At 57.8% G+C, this 6,011-nt stretch overlaps 1 protein-coding gene across 1 annotated transcript in view; it reads right to left on the reverse strand.

Moving 5' to 3' along the window:
* NRG1 (neuregulin 1) overlaps positions 1-6,011 on the reverse strand; it is a 312,205-nt gene that overhangs the window by 274,915 nt on the left and 31,279 nt on the right. The window lies entirely within an intron of this gene.

The following is a 6,011-nucleotide window of genomic DNA, read 5'->3' on the forward strand; positions in this document are numbered from 1 at the left end:
CACAGGCAGCACCACCAGAGAGCAAAGCTCCAGCTCTGGAAGACCCAGAAGAGGAGGTCATAACTGTGACCACAGACGGGGCTGAGGAAACTGGTCTTGAAACTTCCCTCCCTGTGGTGTCACTTTTCCAAGGCAGAAGCCACCATTACTTTTGGCCAAGCTCCCCATTGGGGTTCCCTCACTCCACAGAGCAGAGAGGAGTCCGCGTGGTGGTCCCTGCGTGTCGCGAACCCACTCAGACTGCAGCATGCAGCCTGTGTCACAGAGACGTGCAAGTCCCTATTTCACCCACTGCCACCCTCAGGTCACGGGGTCCACATGAATGCTGACTAGCAGAGGCCACCTTCGGTGCTGTGGCTGGTGTCACCAATGACAGCCTAACAGGACAGAGCGAATAGCGTCCGCAGGTCAGTTCTCCCAACAGAGGTCCTGTCCCCAGAGCAAAGTGCAGACAAATGCCATTCCCGGCAGGGAAGGGTCTGGGAATTTCTGATTCTTTTTTTTTTTTTTTGAGAGGTTTTTCCTATAGGGCACGTGTGCTTACCAGAAAGACAGAGACAGAGATACAGAAAGAGAGAAATCACCCCGCAGGGAGGATGACCATGCCACAATCCCTTCTCCTCCATTCTCCTCTCAGGATCTTGGGCATGCACGCACACGCGCCCGGCGTGAGTTTAAGCCACCGGGTCTCAGACTCGAACCGTGGCCGACTACATGGGAGTTCAACGACATAGCCATTACACTAACTGCTGGCCCCTGGAAATTTCTGATTCTTGAACCGGCTGTCAGTACATGCAGCATCTTTGAGCGAGGAGGGGTCCAGGCAGCCGTTATGACGAAAGCTGGCGTCCATGCCAGTTTCAGGAAGTCCCTGGCTGTTGTTGAAGTGTGGGTTCTGCAGACTCGCTGCATGGTGACGTCCCAGCCCCATCCCCAGGCTCAGAAACTTGCTAGGAGACTCCAGAGCCTTGCTTCACAGCGGGGAGCCTCGTGTCACACAGGGGTTTCTCTCAAGCAGGGAAGTCTGGCGTGTGACTAGCGATCGCACCAGAACGGCACTGTCCCGCTGCTCTGCTGCCATGAGGTCTGCCCAGTGAATCCTGGGATTGGAACCCGCTCACAGGGCCAGACGCGGCACGCAGACGGGGCCCTGCTTACAGCTGGCGGCGCAGCTTCCATGAGCCCCACTTCCAGCTGCTGTTCCAAAAGGGATATTGTTAAGAGGAAGAGAGAATTCACTTAAATAAAGTGGTGCTGAGGACCTCATGGGGCCGACCTTGCCTTTGCTGCATCCTGTCGCTGTCGCGAGAAGCCAACACTGCAGGATCCCCTGAGGGTGTGGTTTGCCAGAGCCCTGCCGACACTCCCTGGGCACGCACTGTGGGCCCCGCTGTGAGGCTCCACGGGAGGCCAGGTCCGATTCTGGCCTAACCTAACTAGGCCAGGCATGGCGGTGGGTGCCTGTGGGCCCAGCTGACTGGGAGGCGGGGGCAGGAAGCGCCCAGCGTTGCAGGACATTGTCAAATGTCTACCTCAGGGCCAGAGATGTACAATGAACTGTGGCTGGGCCCCTGCAGAGCTGACTGGCTAAGGCCCAGCCCTGGCGTCTCGCGTGCGTGCCCAAGATCCTGAGAGAGCAGAGGAGAAGGGCCTCCAACATGGCCGTCCGCCCAGGGGATGGTGAGGGGGTGACTTCTGCTTTCTGTGTCTCTGCTTCTCTCTGTCTCTCCAGCAAAAAACAAAGCAGCAACAACAAAGAAAACCCACCTCCCCCATCCCCCATCCCCCGTGCTCACTCTCTCATTAGAAAAAGAAAGAGAAATAAAGAACTTTGGTTGTTGCGAAATGCCAAGATTCGGGGGTATTTTTTTTGCGTGTGTGTGTGTGTGTGTGCGTGCGTGTGTGCGTGCGTGTGTGCGTGTGCGTGTGTGGTGTGTGTTTGCGTGTGTGTGCATGTGTGCGCGTGCGTGTGCGCGTGTGTGCGCGTGCACGCGTGTGCGCGTGTGTGCGTGTGCACGTGTGTGTGCGCATGTGCGTGTGTGTGCGCGTGTGTGCATGTGCGTGCGTGTGTGTGTGTGCGTGCGTGTGCACGTGTGTGTGCGTGTGTGCGTGCGTGCGTGCGCGTGCGTGCGTGTGTGTGTGTGCGTGTGTGTGTGTTGTGTTTTGCTTTCAACCACTGAACCGCCCAGCTTATTTTAGCTAGAACAGAAAGCAGCTTGGAAGGAAACAGCCCCATGGTTGAAACCGCCTCTGCACGCAGTGTGTTTACAAGTGGGCAGCGCGAGCAATTACATGTTTCTCAATTTCCTTGATCCGTGGACACATGACCGCGTGCTCCCCGCCCCGTGAGAGGAGCTCGTGGTCAGGTGACCAGCTGCGACTTGCCGCACAGAATGCGAGTCAAATCTTATAGCTCACTCTCCTTCGCTGCGGAAGGAGCTATCCTACCACACCACAGGTAGCCAGACGGACTGGCACAGGTCTGCCAATGTGTTCTTACCCCGACACATGCAGGCAAGAAAACCCAGCCGTGTAGGAACCGGCTCTGGCAGAAGACGGCTACTGGCCGGTCGTCGGTGCGAGCTGGCTTTGCCTCCCTGTCCCACACACAGCCCCGCAGCAGTGCAGACCTGCCCGCTGGCCACAGGAGAGGTGCCCTGGACTCTCTACGACTTCGCGTCACTAGAGGTTCTGAACTGAGAGAAGAGGCCCTGCGTGGCCGGGAGCCCAGGCAGGGCAAGCAGCACAGTGCAGCAGAGAGAGCAGCCAGAGCGCCAGAACCGGGGCCAGGCCCTGTCCAAACAGGCATTGAAGCACTTCTCACCAGTGCTCGCGATTTTTCCAGGGAAAATGCTAAATTGGAAAGCAGTACAGAAGGAAAAAGTAACTAATGTCACAAGGGCGTTTCTGGTTTCCTGTAGCCTTAAAGAGTTAAAGCGGCCCAGATGCGGAAGGGCAGCAGATGGGGAGGCTCTGCAGACCGCAATGCTGGGTAATAAAATGACCTAAGAGTCTATTTAGAGAAACAGAGCAGCTCCTCTCAGGCTGTTTACAGACGCAGGGATATCACGATAAGCAAATGCAGGAAGTTCAAAGGAATGATAAAAAGGGCAAGTGGGTGAATAACGACATTACTGCGAGCATGCAGCGCAACTCCTGCATTGTTAATGCAAACCGACCTTTCTATCTGCTCTCGGCTTCGAGCCAGGAAACAGCCCCGATCTTTATCGGAAAAGTCGAATCTTCCACTTGCTCCCGCTGCCCTGGCGGGAGCACGGCACTGTCACTATCTCTTCCCAGCACATGGGAAAGCCTGGTGGGCGGCCGGAGGAGTGGGCGTGGCACAGGGCACAGCACCAAGGCAGGTTGGTGCCACGTGGGGCGCGGGCAGAGAGCAGAGCTGGCTCACACACCAGATGTGCGACAGCGTCACAAAGTGCAGGCCCTCCAGGGAGAGCTCCCTACTTCACAAACGGCAGACCTGAAGACCAGGCAGTCCGACATCAGGGGAGCTAGTGAGTCTGCACTCTGGGCCTGCCGGAGACCAAACACGCACGAGAGTTGTTTAGGAATTACTCAAATTGTGCGTCAGAAAAGTTTCAAACATCTGAGCTATCTTATTTCTATTTCCTATAAAAATGGATTAAGTCTTCCGTCTCTTATGATACACACACGAGCTCGCACAGGTCCACCTGCGACACCACACTGTGAAGGCCACCCGCGGCCACACGGGCCAGGCGTTTGTGACCCCTGGCAGCGTGCGTCCTCTGCCCTGTCTTCCCTGGACACTTGGCTTGACCTGCATGTCTGCTGCTTGGCTCCCTTGGCCTAGGCTCAGCGTGGAAACGACTCTGACAGCCCTCGTCTAGTAAGTGTCTCAACTAGCCTGGCACTGCAGAAACCGTCAGACTGCTTTCCCAAAACACAGAGAACCACGGCCTGGGACCGTGGCCACTGCGCTGTGGTTTTCCTAGCTCTCCCGCTGCCACCGCCTAGTAAAGCCACTTCTTGTGGACGGAGCTTCAGGCCTACCTTCTGGCTCCCAGCCCTACCTTGATGGGGACACCGGGATGCTCCCTCCTCGTCCAGACACACGAGCTCACGGCGCTCTTCCTGAGCCCTCGAGCCCCTTGACGTGTGACGGGAAGTAGAAACTGCACAGGTTGGGACCATACACTAGGCTCCCTGCGGCCAGCCGACGAACTTTCTGGAAGGCACCAGGGAGCACGGATCTTGAGCTTTGCAGAAGAAAAGCTCCTGGGCTCTGTGCAGTCGACCAGCTGCTACGACAGCAGAGGAGCGGCCGCAGAGCTAAAGAGCTGGGAGTGTCCAATAAAGTGTCCCTTACACGAACAGAAGGCGAGGTGCCGCAGGCCTGCAGGCTGCACCGTGGAGGCCCGGGTCTCAATGAGACGTCTACAGCCATCGGGAATTAGTCTCTTCCCGGCCACGCCACACCTTCCTGCTGGCCTTCGCGTGTTCCCTGGACTGACTTGGGGATGTGGAAGTTCAACGTGGAGAGATAATTACCCTTTGTAAGGAGGACACTGCCATGTGTGCGCGTGTGCGTGAGCATACACTGCCACGTGCGCGTGTGTGTGAGCATACACTGCCACGTGCGCGCATGTGCGTGAGCATACCCTGCGACGTGTGCGTGTGCGTGAGCATACACTGCCACGTGTACGCACTTGTGTGAGCATACACTGCCACGTGTGCACACGTGTGTGAGCATACACTGCTACGTGTGCACACGTGTGTGAGCATACACTGCCACGTGCGTGCGTGTGCGTGAGCATACACTGCCACGTGTGCGCATGTCTGTGAGCATACACTGCCACGTGTGTGCATGTGTGTGAGCATACACTGCCACGTGTGCGCGCGTGTGTGAGCATACACTGCCACGTGTGCGCGTGCGCATGAGCATACACTGCCACGTGTGTGCGTGTGTGTGAGCATACACTGCCACGTGCGTGCGTGCGTGTGAGCATACACTGCCACGTGTGTGCACTTGTGTGAGCATACGCTGCCACATGCGCGCATGTGCGTGAGCATACGCTGCGACGTGTGCACATGTGTGTGAGCATACACACGTGCTGGGGGACTGGCCCCCAAGGCAGAGGGAGGAAGTCCTGATTTTCTATTAAGGTACTACTGACCCAATAACCTGAATTTTTTAATCTTTGCTCAAACGTGTTTGCTCCCATGTAGGCCGGAACTTGTGAACCTTGACGGGACCCGTCAGTGAAAGGGGGGACAGGCCGCGTGAGTGGCTGCGTCATGAAGACGGACAGAGCGAGGCCCCTATTACCGCCCAGAGACGAGGGCCTCAGAGGCCCCAGGACCGGGCAGACAGCACCGCCGAGGCAGAGGGCAGAGGGATGCGTTCTTCCGCGCTGACCGCAGGCCCGGGCGGCTCCGGCGGCCTCGGCTGTGAGCACACTGTCCCCTCCCACCCAGCAGGTCTCCGGCCAGCGCGTTGTCATGAGGAGAGCAGTGGGCAGCTTGGAAGGCCAGGCAGGGCATCTCCAAAGGTGATCTGGCACGTCAGGGGCGTGAATGAGAGTAAGTCAAACCAGGAGAGCAGTTGGTTATTACCCGGGTTCTAACACTGTGCTCTGAGTTCAGACAGGTCCCCACAGGCAACAACCACACCCACAGTCCGACCCCGCCTGAATGGAGAGGAGCCGAACACCACGAGGCACTGCAGTCTCCGACCAGTTCGGCCAAGACCACAGACACGGACGTCGCCCAGGGCTGGCGGGGCTGGGAGGAAGCTGGCAGGCTGGCTGTCCCAGCTGCGAGCACCCCTGAGCCCCTTCTGCAGGTGGAGGGCAAAACCTCCATGCCTCTGTGTCAGCAATCCCAGTCCCTGGGGTTATCGCAGAGAGAAAAGCGGCAGACGCACCAAGACGGGCACACGGGGCTCACGGGCACTGTCCTAAGAGCGGAGGGGACGCTGGATTGGGGCTGAAGGAATAACCAAGGACGTACAGGCAGCCAGCCCTGAACCG

The sequence above is a fragment of the Tupaia chinensis genome, unplaced genomic scaffold (assembly GCF_000334495.1).
Source record: "Tupaia chinensis unplaced genomic scaffold, TupChi_1.0 Scaffold144602_1, whole genome shotgun sequence".
Lineage (NCBI taxonomy): Eukaryota > Metazoa > Chordata > Mammalia > Scandentia > Tupaiidae > Tupaia > Tupaia belangeri.